Raw genomic sequence first — 20,093 nt, forward strand, 5'->3', positions numbered from 1 at the left:
ATTATTGGAATTGTAATAGTTGCACTCTTAACTTTGTAAAATCGTACTTAACCTTCAATTGTTATTGATGATCTAATTTTGAAAAATGGCACAATAGAATTCTTCTGGGTAGACCATTTTATCTTTACTCAAGTATAGATTCTTTGTTTCCCAACATGTTTTGACCACTTGGTCTACACTTAATTTAAGCAACCTGATCTTCTGCCTGGGTAAGGTTACATTTAGTTTAAATGGTCACTTCCATAAGTAATTAGTGTTTGGGCAAGGACAGCTTGATTAAATGTGATGATTGCACCATGATGTCTATTTTTGTGGTGTCCCGGCACATTCCTTTGGAGAGAAGTAGGGCAGAAGGAAGTTTTCTGTTGGACCATGGGGTCCTCATTTATCTTAATCCCAGTAGTCTATCCTTATGTCTTTTGGTCTATACTATAGTGTATGGCTACACTCTTGGAATCTTCTGTAAGAGACTGTTCACTCCTGTTCTATTATCAGGAAGATGTGAGGTATCGGTTAAGGCTTCTCCCCTCATCCAATTCCTTTTATTTGTTTTTGCTTATGGGTCCCTTTACGTACGCCAATATCTCGATATCCATGATCTTCACATATGTGCTGAGTGGAATGCAGTTCTCGGCTTTCCACTACTGTCCAAGTCAAGTTTTTAAGTGGGAGAATCATCAAGCTTTACAAAAAGGTATGAACAAGATGGTGTGTTCTGTAGATGTGACAGATGCAACTAGAGGACATGTGGCGGATGCAGTTGCCCACCATATTGGGACAGGAATTCTGAGTTCTCATGCTGTAGAGATATGTATATGACATGTGTGGCACGTGATAAAAAGACAATAAAACATCTCTAGTGTGGGTGCTTCACCTGCCAAACAGACCTGTGTGTAAATTGTTGGTTGCGGGTTAAATGGGTTTATCAATTTGCTAGAGCTGTGTGGGTGCATGAGTTTGCAACCTGCAGGTCAGAGGTTCCTGTTTGAAATCAAACCTGCTCCCTGAGGGTTAAAAACAGATCACACCAGCTTGCTTTTAAGATATGTGGAGCTAAAAATATGGGTAAGACAAATACACATACCAGCTTCTGCTTTATGTTTCCAACATGAGGGTAAAATGAATATGTTCATTGGAGAGAATTCAATGTTTTCGTATGGAAATTAGGACTTAAATGCATGTGTCCTAAGCGCAGTGAAGGTCTTAAAGCGCCTCAAATCCTCACCCTCCAAGAAATCCTCACACTCCAAAGTCTTATATGCAACAATATAATGACATTTCACTCTTATGATATATCTCTGTCAGAAGGCAATCACAGCCCACATAGCTTTTTTCAAAGGGTAATTCACCACATGATTTCAATTGCCCGACGCTTCTGATTGTGCCTTGAACCAGAGGCGAATGTCAGTTTTTAAAGGACTGCAAAGGATGCATGGTGTACTGCGTGGAAGAGGATCTTGGCTAGAGCACCGCAAAGTGGAGTTTCTTGGCCCCCATCAATGTACTGACTAAAATATTTACAAATGGCAATGACAACAGGTCCTCTACACGAACAGCTATTACGCGAATACCCACCAGCTGCACACATACACGGTGCTCACATGCACCTTTTGACTCTCTCTACTCTCTCTTCTGATATGAACTTCGGTTCCCAAGGGCGTTCAACCTACCAGCGCCTTCAGACCATACCAATGGTATATAAGGCGCTATATAAATGCAAAATAACAATAACAATAACAAGATATGCACCCCTGTTCCAAAACGTCGATGATCATAAGTAACCCATGATAATGGCAGGATAATCTCTCAAATAAAGCTATGCCTGAATTTAGGCATGGTGATCATGCCCGCCACATCCCAATTGACATTGCTCATGTGTCAGCTCCTGTGAGTGAGCTCTGCTGTGGAAAGTGATGTGTGATCTAGTCAGTTGCGTGAAGCCTGAAAAATGGTAGGACAATCCCAAAGAGAGCAAGGCTGCCTCTTTGATCTCATTGTGAGTAGCCACACCAGGGTGCTGCATCTCTACAGGCCTTTGTTGTTATTGAGAAAGCAGGGGGTGGGATTATGATAGGCAGGAGTGCTCTGGTCAATCAATGGACACTTACACCATTTTGTTTCTCTCTGTCTCTCCATCCTTTTCCAGTCCCCTCCACTTCCTCTGGAGCAAAGCACTTTGAGTGTGAAATCAGAAGTGCAAAATCTGATCCATTCAAGATAAGGGGTTGGACCACTATTGCGAGCTATCTTTAGTCCACTCACCTGGGACGTGTGCTTTGAAAACGTGCAGTCTGCAACCCCTTCAGCAGATTCTCTCAGATCCTCTCAGATATTTTAGGGCCGTAGGTTGGCTCTGAAGAACTCACTGGATTTCCTTTGGGATAGTTGTACTTTCCAAAGCCAGAGGTGAAGAAGGAGCCATCCAAGGCAGAAGGACAATCAGTCCCCTACCCACTGCCAGGGCACATCAGGAGTGAACTCTGCTGTGGACCAGGACCTACTACTCTGCACCAGAATCTCCTAGAGCTGTGAGAGCAGACCCTGAACTGAGCCATCCTGTCCTTGAGTCCCCCTGAGTGGCTTCACAGCAACCAGAGAGTCACACCAGCTGAAGCTCCTTGTTCTACCAGCCAAGCCGGTCACTCTGTGGTTACTGCACTTGGAATGAGAGGGAAGGTGCTGGCGGTAGCTTCTGTGCTCCTCCATCACTTTGAATTGCTTATACTTCAAAAACCTGCTTGATGATGCATCAGGCCCTAGCTAAGATCATCACCTAGGCCACTATTCGAGGCCGGGACCCAAACCAAATCACAAGCGAGTCACGCGTTGACTCTGTACCGTGGTTACAACCACAGTTCGACCTAGTTAGTGCTTTAACCTCTGCCTCAGAAACCTGCACCTCTAAGCACCCAAGATCACATGTCGATGACCTTCACCAGCCGTCTCATACTGCAGGAGCATCACTCATTGACCCCTCCCAGCGGCAAAAGCATGACTTGGTGTGCCATCCTACAAAGCATTCCTGGGACTGCAATGAATTGCATTCTTGAGAGACGTCCTTCGACCGCACAGAGCGAACACATTTGCCCCTACTCAACGCCCACTTGCTGCTTGGGCCTACATGATCCAACATGCCCAAACCGAGCATGACCTGCTCACATCAACATTCAACACTGAGTTTGACTCCATCAGCCTACCAAGATCTGAATCCAGGTACTGTTGACTCTGAACGGCCCCCTCAGTCCACTTGGGCCCTAGAGACTGGTTAGGTTACAATTGCCCCTGCAATATCATTTTTGTGGCTACGCTCAGAGTGTTACTTTCTTCAGTCTCTCAAATCTTCTCTGTTCTTCCTTCTGGGTGGGTTTTGGTACATTCTTTTCATTTGTTCTATTAGCAGATGTTGTGTTTTATTAAAGTATATACATTTTTATAGAACCTTGATTAGACATTCCCTTTATTTTTGACTGTAATACTGTGTTGTTTGGGCCACTCCTGGTTCATCTTCACACCCCTATTAAGAGCATGCCTTCCCTTGGCCCAAGTTACCACAAAAGGCAAAGGAGGTAAATATCTTAACAGTCCCTGTTTTACCTTTATGATTGTGTTGGGTTTTGTTTTGTAGAAGTGTGAGGGCTGAGTGGGCCATTTTACCCCTACTCATCCTTGTACTCCTTTGGAGCAGAATCCAATTTGTCACACTGGTTGCAGCAGTGGGATTTGAAATGGACTGTGCCCGCAGCTCAACCAGTCAAAATAAAAGTGTACCATTAATGTTGGTTTTCACTGCCACTGTATTTTCACAACCATGGCGCTCAACATGAGCACAGTGCAGGCCTTAACAGAAAGTGTCTTGCGTGACATCTGTTGAGAGAGAGGTCTCCCTCAATACAGTAAGGTTAAAAAAGTGAACTTTTAAAAAGCTTCCAAGCTGTTGAGGAAGCTAGGGAGATGTGGGGTTCTCAGGGGGCCAGCGGTGAGGTGGATCCTCTAGCCCTGTTGCTCACGCACCTGGGGGCATTGAAACCACTGAAGAGAATGACAGGGTCGCAAGTCTCTGAAAAACACACTCATGTAGATCCTGCGCTTCAGCCCGGCCACCAGAGACCCCAGTGGCATTAGATGCTGACAGGCTCTACCTCCTAGAAGCAAGGAGGATGGCTCTGGAGGAACATAAGCAAAGAGACTGTGTGATGTTGTGCACGTTGGAGCTCGAGACCCTGAAGGAAGCCAACAAACCATCTAGTGGGGAAAGAAATGTCTCCAGCAGTGATTGCCTAGGCGCTACCTCTGCAAGGACTTAGTCCAAATGTATGAAGAGGGGAAGGACATTTTAGACTGGTTAAAAAAGCTCTATATAGCTTTTGACCTATACGAGGTGGAGGAAGAGTTGTGGAATGCATCCATTATGAGCCATCTTCCGACGGTTGGAACTGATGTAATTATTCAGTAGACTGCTGAAGAGAGGTCAGTCTATACCAATATGAAAGCCGCTATCCTCAGGAAGTTCTGCAAATCCCAAGAACGATACATCAAGAGCTTTAGAGAGCTCACCAAAAAGGGGAGTCAAACCTTTGAGGCTTTTACCCAAAAGTCCTTGAAATATGTGAGTGGTTGGGTCACAGGTAACAAAGTTGACACGTTTGAGGGCATGTTTAATCTGATTGCATGTGAGAGCATTATTAAACAATGTGAGATGAAGTTACACCAGCATTTAGTGGACAAGAGTATCAAAGACCATCAGGAGCTTGCAAAGGCGGCCGCCGGGTTTGTGACTACTCGCGTCCAGAAAAAAGCTGTGGTTAGTGCATCCAGACCAAATGACAAGGCGATTGAGAAGAGTAAATCAAAAGAGATTAAGGACAAAGGTCTACAGTAACCTGCATCAGCACTGCCTTACCTGCAGAGGTCAGAGACATAGGAAAGGAGATCCCGGCCGGCAGAAGTGTGCGCTACTCTCATGAAGGGGGAAGAAGAGATAGTAAATGGGGCCATCTTAGATGATGAATTCCCACTTGGCCTGGGGGTGTCCGAATGCACCCTATTATTGCTAAGTGGTAAAGGTACTGGGTCTTGCACCAAGCCCCAGTTCCTGCTAGCACAGAGATCTTTTTGGACCATGTGTTCATTAATGTGAGCAGAGCCCCAGCACTTTGTGATACTGCTGCGAGTATAACTGCTGTCCAACAGCAGTGGGTGCGAGAGTACCAGATCATCCCTGGTCCTCCCAGGCTAGCTAGAGGGGATTCGATGGTCTCACCCAATACCCACTGGCTATCGTGGAGTTCAGTTGGAGGGGGGAAACCTCACAGCTCTGCATCGCTCTTAAATATGCAATTCCTGTAGATTGTCTATTGGGAAATGATAAACATGACATTCAAATCATTTCCGCTGTCACTCAATTTAGCGCAAAGAAAGAAGCTCGGGAAGCAGCCCTGGTGGCCCTGGGTCCAGGGGCCCTTCCGGATGCCAATGGCAAAAGACTGGCTCTGCTGGTACTACTCATTCCAGATCCTGAGTCCACAGAGAAAGCTGCTTGGGCCTTAGCGGTTCTAGTGGCCACTGATGTGCCTGCTACAGAGGCATCTGACTCAGTGACACCAGGGTTTGCTACAAGCGTATAATCAGAACTTGGGGTGGAGGGCTCAGTATTTTCAAACCTCAAGGGATTCCCTGAGCTGAGTGACTTGTTCTTAGCTGGGGCACGAGTCAGACAAAGCGCAACAGTCCAGCTTTGGCAGAGCTGACTGAGCAGGCAGAGAAGCAGGCCTCGGGGAAGCCCCTGGGATGTTCAGGGAGTCCTGGGAAAAGTGGTCTCCTGTACAGTGAGCCAAGAACTATGATACAGGGGCCAGCCAGCATTTGGTGGTCCCTCAGTGCCAGAGGTGGTTCCTTTTAGACTTGGCTCATGACATTCTGTACCTCTTTGTGGACAATTAATATTGCCACTCCTTTAATTGATCATCGTCTCCGGAGGATAGCTCAGGGGCAACGTGCTTGCCATGGAAGCCAGACGACAGGGAGAAACATAGGTTCGATCCCCGGGTCCACGCTTATACACCTCTGGGTATTAAGTGTGTTATAAATAACCTATCATATCATACAGTCCGTGATGCAACTAATACACTGCTGCCTTGTTATGTTACCAATTGGTTATCTGCACACGTTATGGGTGTCTATTGTAAGCATACAATATTAGATAGTATACTTCAAAGCATTCCTTCTTGTCAGGTTCTTTTTCATATATATAGAAAAATGCCACTGAAAAACAGCTACCCACCTACACACGCACTAGGTGTGTCTAGTTGCAACAAGTGCTATCAATCATGTCAGTCATTAGATCAAGACACAAAAAATAGAGATGAACATATTTTAATCAATAAGTATAAAAACACTCGAAAACATTTTCGTATAAAAAAGACAACAATACATTTTGTTTACACAGAACATCACATAAAAAAGCATTTTTTGAAAGTCAATATTTTCAACAAATCAAAGCAAACACCTGACAGAGTCAAGGACAAGTTAATAATAAATCAAGGCTATACTTCCTAAAAATATGTTAACAAAGGAAAAGTGCACATCAACACAGAAGATACATTTAAGAAGCTTCCAGATTTCCTGCCAAAATTTAACAGTAAATGAACATTCAAAAAACATATGCATATACGTGGCGGGAGATATGCCACATGACCAACATTTAGCATTATAATTCGGATTAGACTTAGCCAATTTGGTTGGAGTAATAAATGCTCTGTGCATGAAGAAATAATAGTGTTGTGATATATTTGCTGATACCGATATTTGTTTAATTTTAGCAAACAGACGATGCCATATTTCATCTTCAAACATGAAGCCCAAATCAAGTTCCCATTTCAGACGTATAGGGCAAATCTTAAAATTTGAGGTGAGCATATTGTAAATTTTTGAGGCTCGAACTTCACCACCTGTGGTAAGGTGCATTAGTCTAAGGGCATCAGGAGTAAGAATTTCATTGGAAAATTGGGCAAGAGCATCAAGGCAGGAATTAATTAAGTTGGTATAAAATTGAAAGTCTTTCTTAGTAATGTTAAAAGTGGTGGAGAATTGCTGAAAGGAAAGGACATACGTGTCATCTATAATCTGTTGGATGAATCTGATACCCTTTTGAATCCATGTTTTGCGGTTAAGGATCTTGTTATTAATTACTATGTTCTTATTATGCCATAATAGTGGGGAAAGATGCTTACTAGGAGTTATAGTGTGAGGAAAAAGAAAGGTTTGTAGAGCAGATATTGAAGCTTTAATAGGGTCTGAAATCTTTTTAGTTGAATGTTTGAAAATGTATATGTAGTCCGTGATTTCGTGTGGTAAAACTACTTGTTTTTCTAATGTACACCAGGTTGGGATATCAGCGGATATAGGATCAATGAACCATTGACGAGATTGTTTTATAAGAAATGCATGATGATATGATTTAAAGTCAGGGAATCTAACTCCCCCCATATCATAGGGGGCTTTCAGTTTTGTCAGGGCAATTCTCTTGCTTTTTCCTTTTCCCCATAGAAAACCCTCCTTATCCTTATATGTCTCTAGTCTGTCTCCCTGTACGTCTCCCCCCAAATCTCTATTTTCACTATATATAAATCACTCGTTGCAGACCTGTGATATAATTAATTCTAAACTACATGTTATATTAATGCGGTTTATATCTATTATAGTTCATATTACATTCGCAAGTGAATCTAACAAATGATTTAGCCTTATAGAAATACTATTACAAAGGATCAAAATCAATTACTATGTCATTTCTCTGTTGTTCTTGTTTTATTCAAAGTCTGTAACCTGTTGATATCTGTATCAAAATCAATATTTTAACAATATAAATCATTAAAATGAAAAAAAAATAATAAATCAAGGACATAAGAAATAGCAATATGTCCATTGCACACCCCTACTAACCTCACAATATCGTTAAAATATGGAAATTGTGTTTGCTTCAATTTGTTGAAAATATTGACATTCACAAAATGCTTTTTTATGTGATGTTCTGTGTAAACAAAACGTATTGTTGTCTTTTTTATACGAAAATGTTTTTCGAGTGTTTTTATACTTATTAATTAAAATATGTTCATCTCTATTTTTCGTGTCTTGATCTAATGACTGACATGATTGATAGCACTTGTTGCAACTAGACACATCTAGTGCGTGTGTAGGTGGGTAGCTGTTTTTCAGTGGCATTTTTCTATATATATGTTTGTATTTGGTCCTCAGCCACACAGCCCCCTAAAAAGAGGACCTCCCCAGCTCTAACTGCTTGTATCTGTAGGTTCTTTTTCATTCAATTGTTGTTCCATCAGAGTAAGTACATGTTAGTCATCAAGGTCTTTCCCCTTTGCTCGCGCTCTTCTGCACTTTGTATGTGAAAACAATACTTCCAAATTACACTGTCAGGTACAACCTACCTTCGGAGGACTATTACTGTAGCATGACTTAATCTGCACCGTTTCCCCTGCTTTTTAAACTCATCCGCCCATTTCCTTGTACCCTTTCCCCCTTCTCCTGCCCCCTTAATATAATTTCTACTTTAGAAAGGCATGGAAATGGGAGACCTCCTGGGGAAACACCACGCTTTGCTGCCATTCTTATTGACATTAGCTATGTTCCCTATATACCAATAGGTATCGAAGAGAAGAAAGTTATAGAAAACACATTTTCCCAAGTTCAGCGAATAGAAGAATGGAGCTAATTAGCTCACTTTTCTAAAATCAGATTAACATTTTTATTTCAGTCTATCCTAATCCAAAATGGAGACCCGGCCCTCCCCAAGTGTTCCATTACTCTAGAACAGAGATCGGCATCCTGCGGATATCCACATGGTTTGGAATAAGACTCCCACGATTCCTCACCATTGTCTATGCTGGCTAGAGCATATGGGGGTTGTAGTCCAAAACATCTGAAGGGCCAAGGTTGCAGATCCTTGCTCTAGATCAATCAAGGAGTCATTTTCATGGTTGTTTCCAAAATAGTTCACTCTCCTTCATTGGGCCTCATTACACCGATGGCGGTAAGGATTTAAGCCAAATTCTGAAACTTGACTTTCTGCCTAACTGATGCAGCAGGTATTCCTCAGCCCCCGTTCTCTTCAATTACTACATCAAACATCTCAGTTCCTACTTAATTATCGCAATCTTGCAGTTTCTTGAAGCATGAAAGAGACTAAGTAGGTGTAAGCTGGCGAGTTATTTTTGTCATATAAAATGCATATTAGTTGATGATGATGAATAGGCTTGGCATTGATCCCACCAGAAAAACAGAGCTGTTGGAATGGCTCGAAATCCAGGATAGCGTAAGCACACATTTGGAAGAAAAGAACCTAAACGCTGGACAAACAACACTGTCAAAAAAGTGATGCTGTGAAATGATCACAATTATAGCAACTCTGTTAGGTTGCAGCTTACCCCGTGTCCAATTTTAAAATCTCTACACCTGATAAGTCGACTCGGCTTTCAAGGGAATGTCTACACCATGTTAAATGACTACAAGGACTCGCGTCAAAGATAGGGAGCCAAAAAAGCTGAAGGTCTGTTGGCCTTTCTTCTGCTTCAACACCCAATTACACTGAATGCTGGCAGCAGAAAATGCCCTGATATTTTCTACCTGTTGTAAGTAGAGCCACCTTTTGAATCTGTACCCTTCTGCAGATTTGAACTGGGTGGAATTTATATAATGAGCCAGAACAACTGACATGCTCCAGGAAGAGCAGGGGGAACTAAGGTCAGACATCCATTGCACAGTCAGATAGCACTGCCAGTAGAGCGCTTGCTTTGACATGTGTGCAAAGCCTGCCGACGCAAGTCCGAGTCCTGGCAGTGCCAAACTCAGCCTTTCATCCTTTCGAGGTTGTTAAATGAGCACCACATACTGTGGGTTACGATAAGCAGCGCTCAGATGCCTGAGAGTTCATAGTGCTATATAAAGGCAAATTATTGTAAAGTCATGAGCATTAATTAATAACACGCTAAATACCGGAGACCAGTTTCTAAGTACGGGACTGGGATTTGAACCTGTGTTGCTCTGTGTCGTCTTGCTTCGAAGACAAACACATTGGGCCTCATTCCGACTCAGGCGTTAAGGGGTTTACGGCGCCGTAAACAGCGCCGACTCTTAACGCCTGATTACAAGGTTCCCTTTGCGGGATGGCTGCTTAACGCCTGCTTTTTGCAGGCGTTAAAAGCCATGCCGCAAAGGGACCTTGGCGATAATTACGGCACCATAATTTACGGTGCCGTAATTATCGCCTTTCTCCATTCCCATTATGCCCTATGGGGCAAAAATGGGAATGGGGAAGGGGCCATTGGTGAATGGGGAATTACCGCCCCACTCACCTTGGAATGGGGCGGTAATTCCGCCATCCACCATGGCGGAATTGCAACCTTAGCGGCATGGACCATGGTGCTAATAGCACCAGGGTCCTCTGCCAAGGTTGTAATGAGGGCCATTGGCCCTGGGCTCTCCTCCAGGGCTGGTCTAAGACAGTGATATAAATACCCACATGTGAGGGAATACACACACTAACCAAATCTGTACAACAAGCAGTGTACTAGAGTGTATTTAGCATGTGTGAGCAAACTATGGAAAGGGACCATAGAGAGGGATTATTAGGGGATATCTATTACTGACCTCTCCCCACTTCCACAGAGTTGCAATACTTGAGCGTCTAGATGATGTAGCCCACATGGAGGTCCTTCTTTCAAGAGGTGTTTGGCAAAGAAGCGGAATACAGATAATAAAATGATTTAAAATTGAATATTGAACTTTCGAAAGAGGGGTAACAAAATAATGGGGTCATAAAGAAAAGGAGTGAAAGATATGGAATGAGGGGTCCCTGCTGGATGTGCAGTATTTTTTAGAGCAAGCCAGAGTGACACATCACATGAATCCCTCCTCACATCTCCCATGGACACAAAAAGGGAGGGGCTGAAGAAGGGACGGGAATATGGACATCCATTGGAAGCCTCAGGAGTCATAAGCAGTGAGGCTTTGCAGGAGTTCTACTCAGATGGTATAGCGGTGGGATGATGCAAGACCCAGCTCAGCCTTGCCCCTCTGACCATGTTGGGCATGCACAGCGCCCTTACTGTGCATTGGCGGAGGCGGATCATCTTGTGCATTTCATGGTATAATTTGTATTCCATTTGTCACCTGAGTCCACATGTATGCTGGCCTCATTGTTTGTAGGGTGAGGCTGATCATCAAGTGCATTTCATTTGTGGCAATTTTTCTTTTATTTTTGTGCCTCTAATCCTCTCGTATATTTAAGGTGGCCCTGCTGCGTGTTGGATGTTGTGTATGCGGTGTATCGTCTTGCGTGCTTTGCAGACTTTTTTTATAACTTCACTGTATATTTTCCACTCCGCATTGGCCCACCTTACCTACTATACATGACTGAATAGGGATGTGTCTGCCAGGGACTGGAGATATTTGTTCTTTTTTTCAGTAACATTTTCATTTGTTTCCTCCGCGTCTACGGCACATATAACGGATACATATTGATGCATGAATTTTTCCTTAAAAAGTAAACATGTCTGGGGGATCCCATTTATTATTTGATTTTGGCACAGGATTTGAAAGCACGCTCCTGAACACTCACTCCAGAGAGAATACAACCCGCTAGGGAAGTAAGGCGAAAGTCGAACTTGTAAGGATAACAAGTTTTTAAACGTTTCGATTAGGAAAATAAAGGAAATTGAAGCATTTCTGTGCACCTCCTTATTCCATCCACGTTTAGATAAGCAGCCCACCAGCGCTGCCTACGGAAAGTGGTATAGAGGTTGGGCCAGATAGAAACTTCTCTGTCCCCTCTGTATCCTCCTTCTCTTCTCAACATTAATCATTGCACAAATATGTATAAATACTTATCGGAGGAACTGATTCTGTGTAGACATTAACAGGTGGTAACCAACTACTTCTGTACCTGTCCTTAGGGGAGATCAATTCAGTACAACAACTCACTGAGGAGCATTATATATGCCCCTCTTATTAAATACATGGGTGGTATGCAGTTCCCTCTTTTGTGTTAATACTCACAAAAAGAACCACCTTCAGTCACTGGGATTTTAAGGTGCCCCAGCTTTTCTTTCTTTGACTCCACCGTCTTGCCCACTGCCATGCCCAATGGCCGCCGGGTGCCCTCTGGACTTGAAACCATAAAAGGACTCTCATCACTTAAGCTGAAACAAAGATGCGAGAATCTGGCCCGGTGTCCTTAGCGAGAGGGACAACGCAATGATAATGGTAGACATTGGTTATTAGCGGAATCACAAAGCTATGGAGATAGTGGGTGTACACAGGAATGTTTGTAAGACTTCATGGGTGCTAACAACGAATAAAATAAATAAATAAATGACAAGGAAGCAAGTATGCACAGACAAGGCTTTTCATTTTTTTGATGCAGTCATTTCCCTTGTGCAGCGTGACAATCAAAATTAGATATTCTGTTTCCCTGGACTGCTTCTCAAATTTGATTTTGCATTCTTTTCTATACTGCCTCGCCTGCATTATGCGTGCCACGCATTAACAATGACGTTGATTTTTCCTGACATGTCCAAACATACATAACCCACCTAATGGAAAAACCCAGAACAGTTAGGGGGGAAACCTGTCACTCTAAATCGCTGAAACCTGCCACTCTCAATCCCTGGAGCCTGCCACTCTAAATTTCTGAAAAATTATTTACAAGATAAACCCGATCTGCGTGAAATGGCTCCGTAATTTAGCTGCCATTTTGTCACTCTGTCTATGCAAGCAAGGCCCGTTTTAATGACTGCCCGCGGCTGGGGATCACACATCTCCTTCGAGCTGCAAAGGGAGCTGTATCAGTAGACTGATCATGAATAGCAGTGGCTTTCATTTAAATGATGGCACTTAAGTTCAGGAGGAATTGATGGCGGCCTATTACGGGTTGTTTACCCCGTTTAGCACACGTTGGTTCGTCTCCGTCGACCTCGGCAAATTAAGTCGTACTGGTGGACACTGTTATTTGCTGGTTTCGCAATGCCCTTTGACGCATCGTGCAAGTCCATATCTATTTAAATGTCAATGAGGTGCACATATATATCCATGTATCCTGTAGCATTCGGCCGTGTTATTGGGAGGGCTGCACAATTTACCGTTATCACGACCACTGCTGAAATAAATGCAGATTTGTATGTGCAAAAGCATCCCCCAACCAAAAAATTGATGGGTAGAAGGTTTGGAATAAATCTGAACCACTGGCACTTCTCTCAGCAACCTTCCACACCACAGATTTGTAGCCCATCTGCGCCATTGCAAAGTGGGTCCGGCCATATGCAAATTAGCCTGGTACTGCCACCAATGGTAGCAGTCCAGCCCAAACAGCTAGGCCAGGTCGCCTCTAGAATGAAACACAAGCAACCCAAGACACGTTTCGGCCTTGTTGGGCCTCCTCAGTGAGGTGCAGCTTTGTTTCCTATGGCGCAGTAAGCAAGGGACGCACGTCTGGGCATACCCTCTCTCACATAGGGAGACAAACTACAACCAAAAAAGTGATGGGAGGAAGGTTTGGAATAAATCTGAACCACTGGCACTGCTCTGGGCAAAGTATCAAATCCACCACCTGACTTTCCGCTCTGCCAGGCGGCAAATTCTGTGTTGCGAGGATGATGGTAACCCGCCAGTAGCACTGGCACCGGCTGGTTACCACTGTCCTCGTAATGAGGCTCTATGGTACAGTGGTGCATAGCTTAAATGCAGCCCCTGCATTGCAGAATCATAGCTGTCACTGCAGCTGTTAAATGGATGCCTGCTGTGACTTCGGAACCTGCTCTGTGCTGCTTGTAGCGGAGGCTCTGCCGATCAGGATACTGATACAGCAGGGCACCGGTACGCACTATTCTTTTGGCATGGAGATCATGAACGGGGAATCTGATAAGCAGATGACCCTTTCAGAGATGGAATTACCTGCTTCATTGTATTAACTAATGGTAATAAAGAAAGCCAGGGCTTTCACACCCTTGCCAGGTGGCAATCCATCACAGCCTGATTGAGCATCTGCACCTCTAAGTTTTATAGGTAGGGTATTCCATAGCAGTGGAGACAGGACGTTTTGCGATGAAGACTTTAAGAATGATACCCAAAGATTTGATTTTAATACCGCTCTCAATACTCATTCAATGAAGAGATGTTATGCCCGATTGATGTGGTCTCGAATGTAAATGCCTAGAATGAATCTGGCTTCCACGTTCGAAACATGCTGCAAACGTCTTATTTGTGTTTTGGGATGATCCAACAATACCAAGTTACAATAGTCAAGCCTGTTGGAAACTAAGCTGTGTTCTGCTCGACCCCTTGCAGAATTTGACAATAACGTAGCATTCTCTGTCGGTTGAGAAGATGGCGGAAGCAGGCATTAACTATTACTGAAAGTTGAATGGAGAAATCTAATATGGGATCCATTAGTAGGTGTGATGATAATAAACCAGTGATAATACAAAAGAAAAGTATGTGCTTCAATTTTACAGCCATTGTATTTGATGACTGAACACACACAGACATGTATGGCCGCAGACATGTATGACCTCAAGACATCATCAGTGTCTACTGTGTATTTCAACTATTTTTTCCTCCTAATTTAAGCATAATCTGAGTATCATTTGCATCCATTAACAAAGACTAATTGATGGGACTATTATTTCTGCAAAGAGAGGTGCATAGATGTTAAATAGCAGTGGATAAAACAGAACCCTGTTAGATACCTCCACTCTGATAAAAACAAAGGTAGCGCTATAGATTGACAGTGATCTGACAGGATGTCAACTGACATCCAGGTGTAGCATGACTATGCGATTAAGGCCTTTCTTGTCTCAAGGTTGTTTGTCAGCGGAATGATATTGTATGTGGAGGACTGAAGGGTACAGACCAGAGCTTTGCTCTTGAGAGGAAGGTTTTCATGCTAATGCTATTGTTACATGGATGACATCTTGATAATCCTTGCCTGAGACTCTGACCATCCCCTTCAAGGGGCACACTGTCAGGTTCCATTGCCACCTGCAATGTCAATACAGGGTCCCCCCCCACCCTCCCCCGAACAACAAACCCCATTGGCCAGTACTAATCCCAAGCGCAGGTCACAGCTTCCACATCAGCCATGGCGTCTGGGCGCAAAACACCCAATCTCAGGCAGGGCCAGGCCCCCCATTACCGGGTTCCCCAAAAACCAAGAGCATTCCTCAGTGCCTCATCTCTTATGAAAGCTGTCAGACGTCATTCCTTCAGGAGAAAAGGCAAGAGGACAGGCAACGGCGATTCTAGCGTCCTGGGACTACATTTCCCAGTGTCCCCAGAGTGGCACATGGCAACCATGTTTGATCTTACTGGTGATGCATGAAACCCTTTCCTTGATATTGAGGATCTTTCATTGAAGTAGTTGCTCTCGCGTCAAGCACTGTGGAGATCCAACAAACCGACAATACCCAGTGGCTATGCAGTAGAGAGTCCATTCTGGGCGCAGCTAAGTAGGACCAACCACATACATGTGTTTAGTTGAGTGTGCACCGTACACGGTATGAGTGCTGCCTGGCATCATGATAGCTCATGCTCTGTTAACCTCTACAAGGATGAGCATGATCCCTTAAAATCCTGCCTATTGGACTACTAAATGCATAATACTTGCCTTTTGGACTAATTGCTATATTCGTGTACTCAACAGCAGTGATTACCCCTGATTTATGAATGTATTTATTTACCTTTCTGTTTATTTTATGGGTGAGTTATATTATGTTTAATGACAGACTCCTCCAGATTCAATCCGTTCTTCCATGGCATCTTAAGGCGAGTATGTTGCTCCTGAGATGTCATCCCAGCCCCCTCATTACTCCAGCTGCATACAGTATATGTAATGATTGCTTGATTGTGTATTGATTGTAAATTGACATAATGACATAGTTGCAACTAGAGTGGCATACTGCATTATGGCCCTGATAGGCTAGCAAGGCATAATAGAACCTGGCATTGGTATACTGACATGCACTGGCCTATTTGCTTGCAGGCTCATTTGTTCGAGGCCCATTTGCTCTTCTCCTTGTTTACACATTTCACGCAAAAATAAATGTGGGGTTAGGTTTAGGTATATATTAGAGTGAAAGGATGTGGTGGGTGGGAGGGTTGCAGGGGGTCTGCCTCTGCTTTCTCTGCAGTGAAATGTGTACAAAAAATAAATCGAACAAATGGGGCTCGAACAAATGTTCTCGAGCAAACATGGTGGAACCTGCTAACCGTCCACATCCCTAACAATACTGTGAATGATTGGGCATTTCAGTGGCAATGATGTGAGTACTTGGGTGTTTCGTGAACATGTCCGCAAATTATGCGAGTAGGATTTTTTTTGACAAGACCTAGACATTGTGCCCCTACCTGGGATTCTGCAGGTGATAGCTGCTACATGAGAGAAATAGCTGCCACATTCAATGTCAAATAATGTATTCAGATTTCACAATTAAAAATTAAAACTTTATAGTTGTACAATTTTCCAAAACAACATTTACATATACGCGGCGGGGCAAGGGTGCAGTGTTTGGTGCCTTCCTGGTCCCCGGAGGGACTTCCTGCTACTGTGGCCACGCCCCCCTGGGCTTATCTCGCGGCCAATAGCCCCGCAGCGGTGAAGCCCGCGGCGGGGCAAGGGCGCGGTGTTTGGCGCCGCAGGTGTTCGGCGTCCGCGGAGAGAGGCATTCTCTGTGTAGGCTGTGTAGGCTGTCGGACGGGGCGCCAAGAGAAGTGCCGGCGAGTGTTACACACCTATTTGACTGTTCCTGACTGTTTCCTAGAAGGTGTAGCGCACGAGAAGTTTGTTGGGGCCCATACTCAGCAAATCAGCCCAGTTTCCTCAGGCCAGCTGCGAGGGGGCTCCGTTATGTCCCTATTAAAATCTTTGAGGTCCTTTAAGGGCCGTGCTGTACCAAGGAAACCGGCCAGGAAACCAGACAGCTTTTTGCCATCAACCCCGCCCCGGAACTGTTCCGAGTCTGCCACCAATCCTCCCAAACATACTCAAGCGCAAAAGCTCCTGGCTGTCAAAAGAAGAAGCCAACCGGGAGTAACAGCCAAAGCAAAGACCCACACCTCTCCGTGCCCTGACATTGACCTGGCCTACCGAGGGCCCATCCACACCGTGGAGGGTATGAAAGCATCCACCCCAGGATCACAATGTGGTGAGGGACCCTGCAGCAATCTTGCTATCCTCCCAGCACTGAGCTGCAATGTCAACCCCCCAAGTCTGAACCACAAAACCATTGCCTGCCTGGATACTTTGCCCGCCGACACTGGGAATCTAGATGCCTTGCCGCTGGCTAATGCTCCTGGGACTTGCATAGAGGGGGCTTGTGAGGTGTTAGTTCTTCCACCGGCACTTGTTGTACCAGTTACCACCCCACTTAGCCCGCCACTTGCTAGTCCATGCTTGCCCCTTGATCTCCCGTTCATCTTGGGACCTACTCTTGACTGTCCCCCCCCAATCACTGCTGCTGCTACTCTGGTCCCAATGGACATAGAAACTGTCAGAGCAACCGAAGATGAGCACCCTCCCAGTCCCATCTGCAGCTCCTGGAGTGAGAACCCACCTGCATCGACCTTAGGGTCCAGTTCCTTTCTTAACTTACCACCATTTAGGGCGCTCAAGTCCATCACCCTCGGCAGTCATCCCTCCTCTGCTCCAACACCCAAGGAGGTGCATACTGTCGGAAGTTGCCCCTGCGCACAGGTGCTCTCCAAACTAGCTGTCATTAAAAACTACTTTTGGTACTGATCGATGCCCAGGGGAGGAGTGGGGAGGGGAACGGTGGAGTGGACTCACTGGGGGAGTCCTCCAGCATGCCTCTTGCTGGTAAGGGACGTAACCCCCCACAGCAACCTTTTAAACACTGTATCCTGCGAAGGGACTGTTCATGCACTAATGAGCCTTATTCCGGATGAGCAGTTGATGCACCCTAACGCTGATAGAGGACACCCCCCTGGGTGTACCAGGCCAACTCTGCTGGTGGAGGGTCCCCCAAGCTCCTTGAGATCAAATCCCCTTAGGGAGGGAGGGACTGGAGCACATGGAAATTGTTCAAGGGTGCGCAGCCCCAAGAGTCATGTATATGGGGGCAAAGAACTGCTACTGTTTTTCTGCATGGGGTACCTAAACTGCTTTTGGGCAGGAGAGAACCAAGGGATGCCCTTTCTAACAAATGGCTCCACTGGCTTCGTACAGTTGGGAACTGTCCCTTTGTGGCCAGGGAAGCTATGGTGGGGTGTGTTAGATTGGCTGGCGAAGGTATAAACTCTTCTGACTCTGTTAAACTGGTTTTTAGGAATGATCAAATGGCCAGGGAAGTTTTGAGGAGCTCTGAGGGTTATGTGCGGGCCCCATATAGTGGGATTGCAATCAGCTCGCGCCCCTATCTGGGAGCAGTTGCTCCACCTGGAACTATCACCCATAGTAATGTCCTGTCTGGAGCAAACTGTACACCTCTGGGAAAAAGGCCAGCGGGGGGATGTGAGCGAGTTCCAAGCGTGGGCAATTAGTCTTGTGACTCTCTGGACTAGTAAAGGGACAATATGGGATGTAATGGGGGCCTATGGTTGACCCTTTTCTCCCTCCTAGTACCTCTGATTTATTACATCTGGATATGGAGCACAGATGGTAATTCTTTTTTTTTTTTGTGTTGTGATTTTGTATTTCTTGTGTTTGATGGATTTTTTTTTAAATCCGAATAAACTTGTTTGACTTGACTTGACATATACACAAAATAAAATCACAATAATAAAAACCCGTGCCCTAACACTTCATTGATTAGTACTCTTCAAAACAACGAACACAAGAAACCCCATTATCTCAGGTACAAACCCTCCTGAACAAACATACTTAGGGGATAACTTACTTCTCCCTGTTCAGTTCTAAGTCAGTACTGCAACTCTTACATACATGCACATTACCTCTGCATCCCTCTTCCTTGTCCCAGTACTTAGTTGTGAGGTCCCGACCTCCATTTCAGGAATCTATTCCCTCTTTTTACCAACACCCATACTTGGCCCACCACACCTCAGACAGTACAATACTCCCCCACCTCCACGACATGTTAGATTTTCCTTTCCTGCCTGTCAGGCTCTTATGTGAGTGGTTGGGTCACATAGTGCGCCTTCGTTTCCTCTCCCTGCTGGGCTTGGAGGTGCACCTGTTTGGTCTCCTGCTCCTATATTGTTCTTAATAAAGAACGGTCTGAACCGTAGCCATCTCATAGCCCCATATTTGAGGCAGGATAGGAAAAAGCGGGAAAGATCGTTGGTCGCTCCAAATGTACAATTGCTTTCGTCGTTCTCTGTTCTTTTACCTTTCACAACCTTGTTCGATCACTAGGCCCTAAAACCTTTAAGCGAACAGCCAGAATAGCATTTCTAACTCCAGTGGACATCATGTATGTTAGATGCGACTCCTGCTTGCTCAGATTTTTCACCTTCGTGTGCAGCCGAAGAGGGTACATGCTACAAGGCCTTTCATGTCTTGTAACCTCCGGTCTGCTTCTGCCTTTTCCACAAGTAGTGACAGAAACATCCTCTAAGTGAATTTATCATTAGCTTTTCTCAGGAAGCGGGTAATCTATGATAAACAGCTAGTTTGCTTATTACAACCAATCTACCCAGCCACCCTCTAAGATTGGATTGCAACATTTGAGCTAACATGTTTTGACAGTTCACATTCTTCAGAAGGACGTGTATGGAATGGGTAAGCACATCTCAAAAATCTACTTTTCATCAGAATTCCCACTGGACACAACCAGGTCTCCACTCTCTATGGAAATACTGAGGTGAATTCTGGTAGCCCTATTGTGGCACGATAACCTCCAAAAATCCCACATCTGTGCACCCTGATAGTTCAACCCCCAAACAATAGGGCTGAGGCTACTTTCAATATACATACTTCCATACACTTAGAAAAAATCTGGCCTCATGACTAAAATAAAATCTCAGCAGTGCTGTTATTCGAGTCTGCACAGGCTTGTAATGATTTCCCGGCTGCCATTTTGTGAGACCGTGATAACCGAGTATATTGTTGT

General features: G+C 44.6%; 1 protein-coding gene and 1 long non-coding RNA gene across 4 annotated transcripts in view; one reads left to right on the plus strand and one right to left on the minus strand.

Moving 5' to 3' along the window:
- Positions 1–20,093, plus strand: part of NALCN (sodium leak channel, non-selective) — a 3,431,684-nt gene that overhangs the window by 3,255,821 nt on the left and 155,770 nt on the right. The window lies entirely within an intron of this gene.
- Positions 1–20,093, minus strand: part of LOC138526356 (uncharacterized) — a 189,908-nt gene that overhangs the window by 55,550 nt on the left and 114,265 nt on the right. The gene's annotated exons all lie outside the window — the stretch shown is intronic.

This window comes from Ambystoma mexicanum, chromosome 7p (genome assembly GCF_040938575.1).
Source record: "Ambystoma mexicanum isolate Mex_15411 chromosome 7p, UKY_AmexF1_1, whole genome shotgun sequence".
Classification (NCBI taxonomy): Eukaryota; Metazoa; Chordata; class Amphibia; order Caudata; family Ambystomatidae; genus Ambystoma; species Ambystoma mexicanum.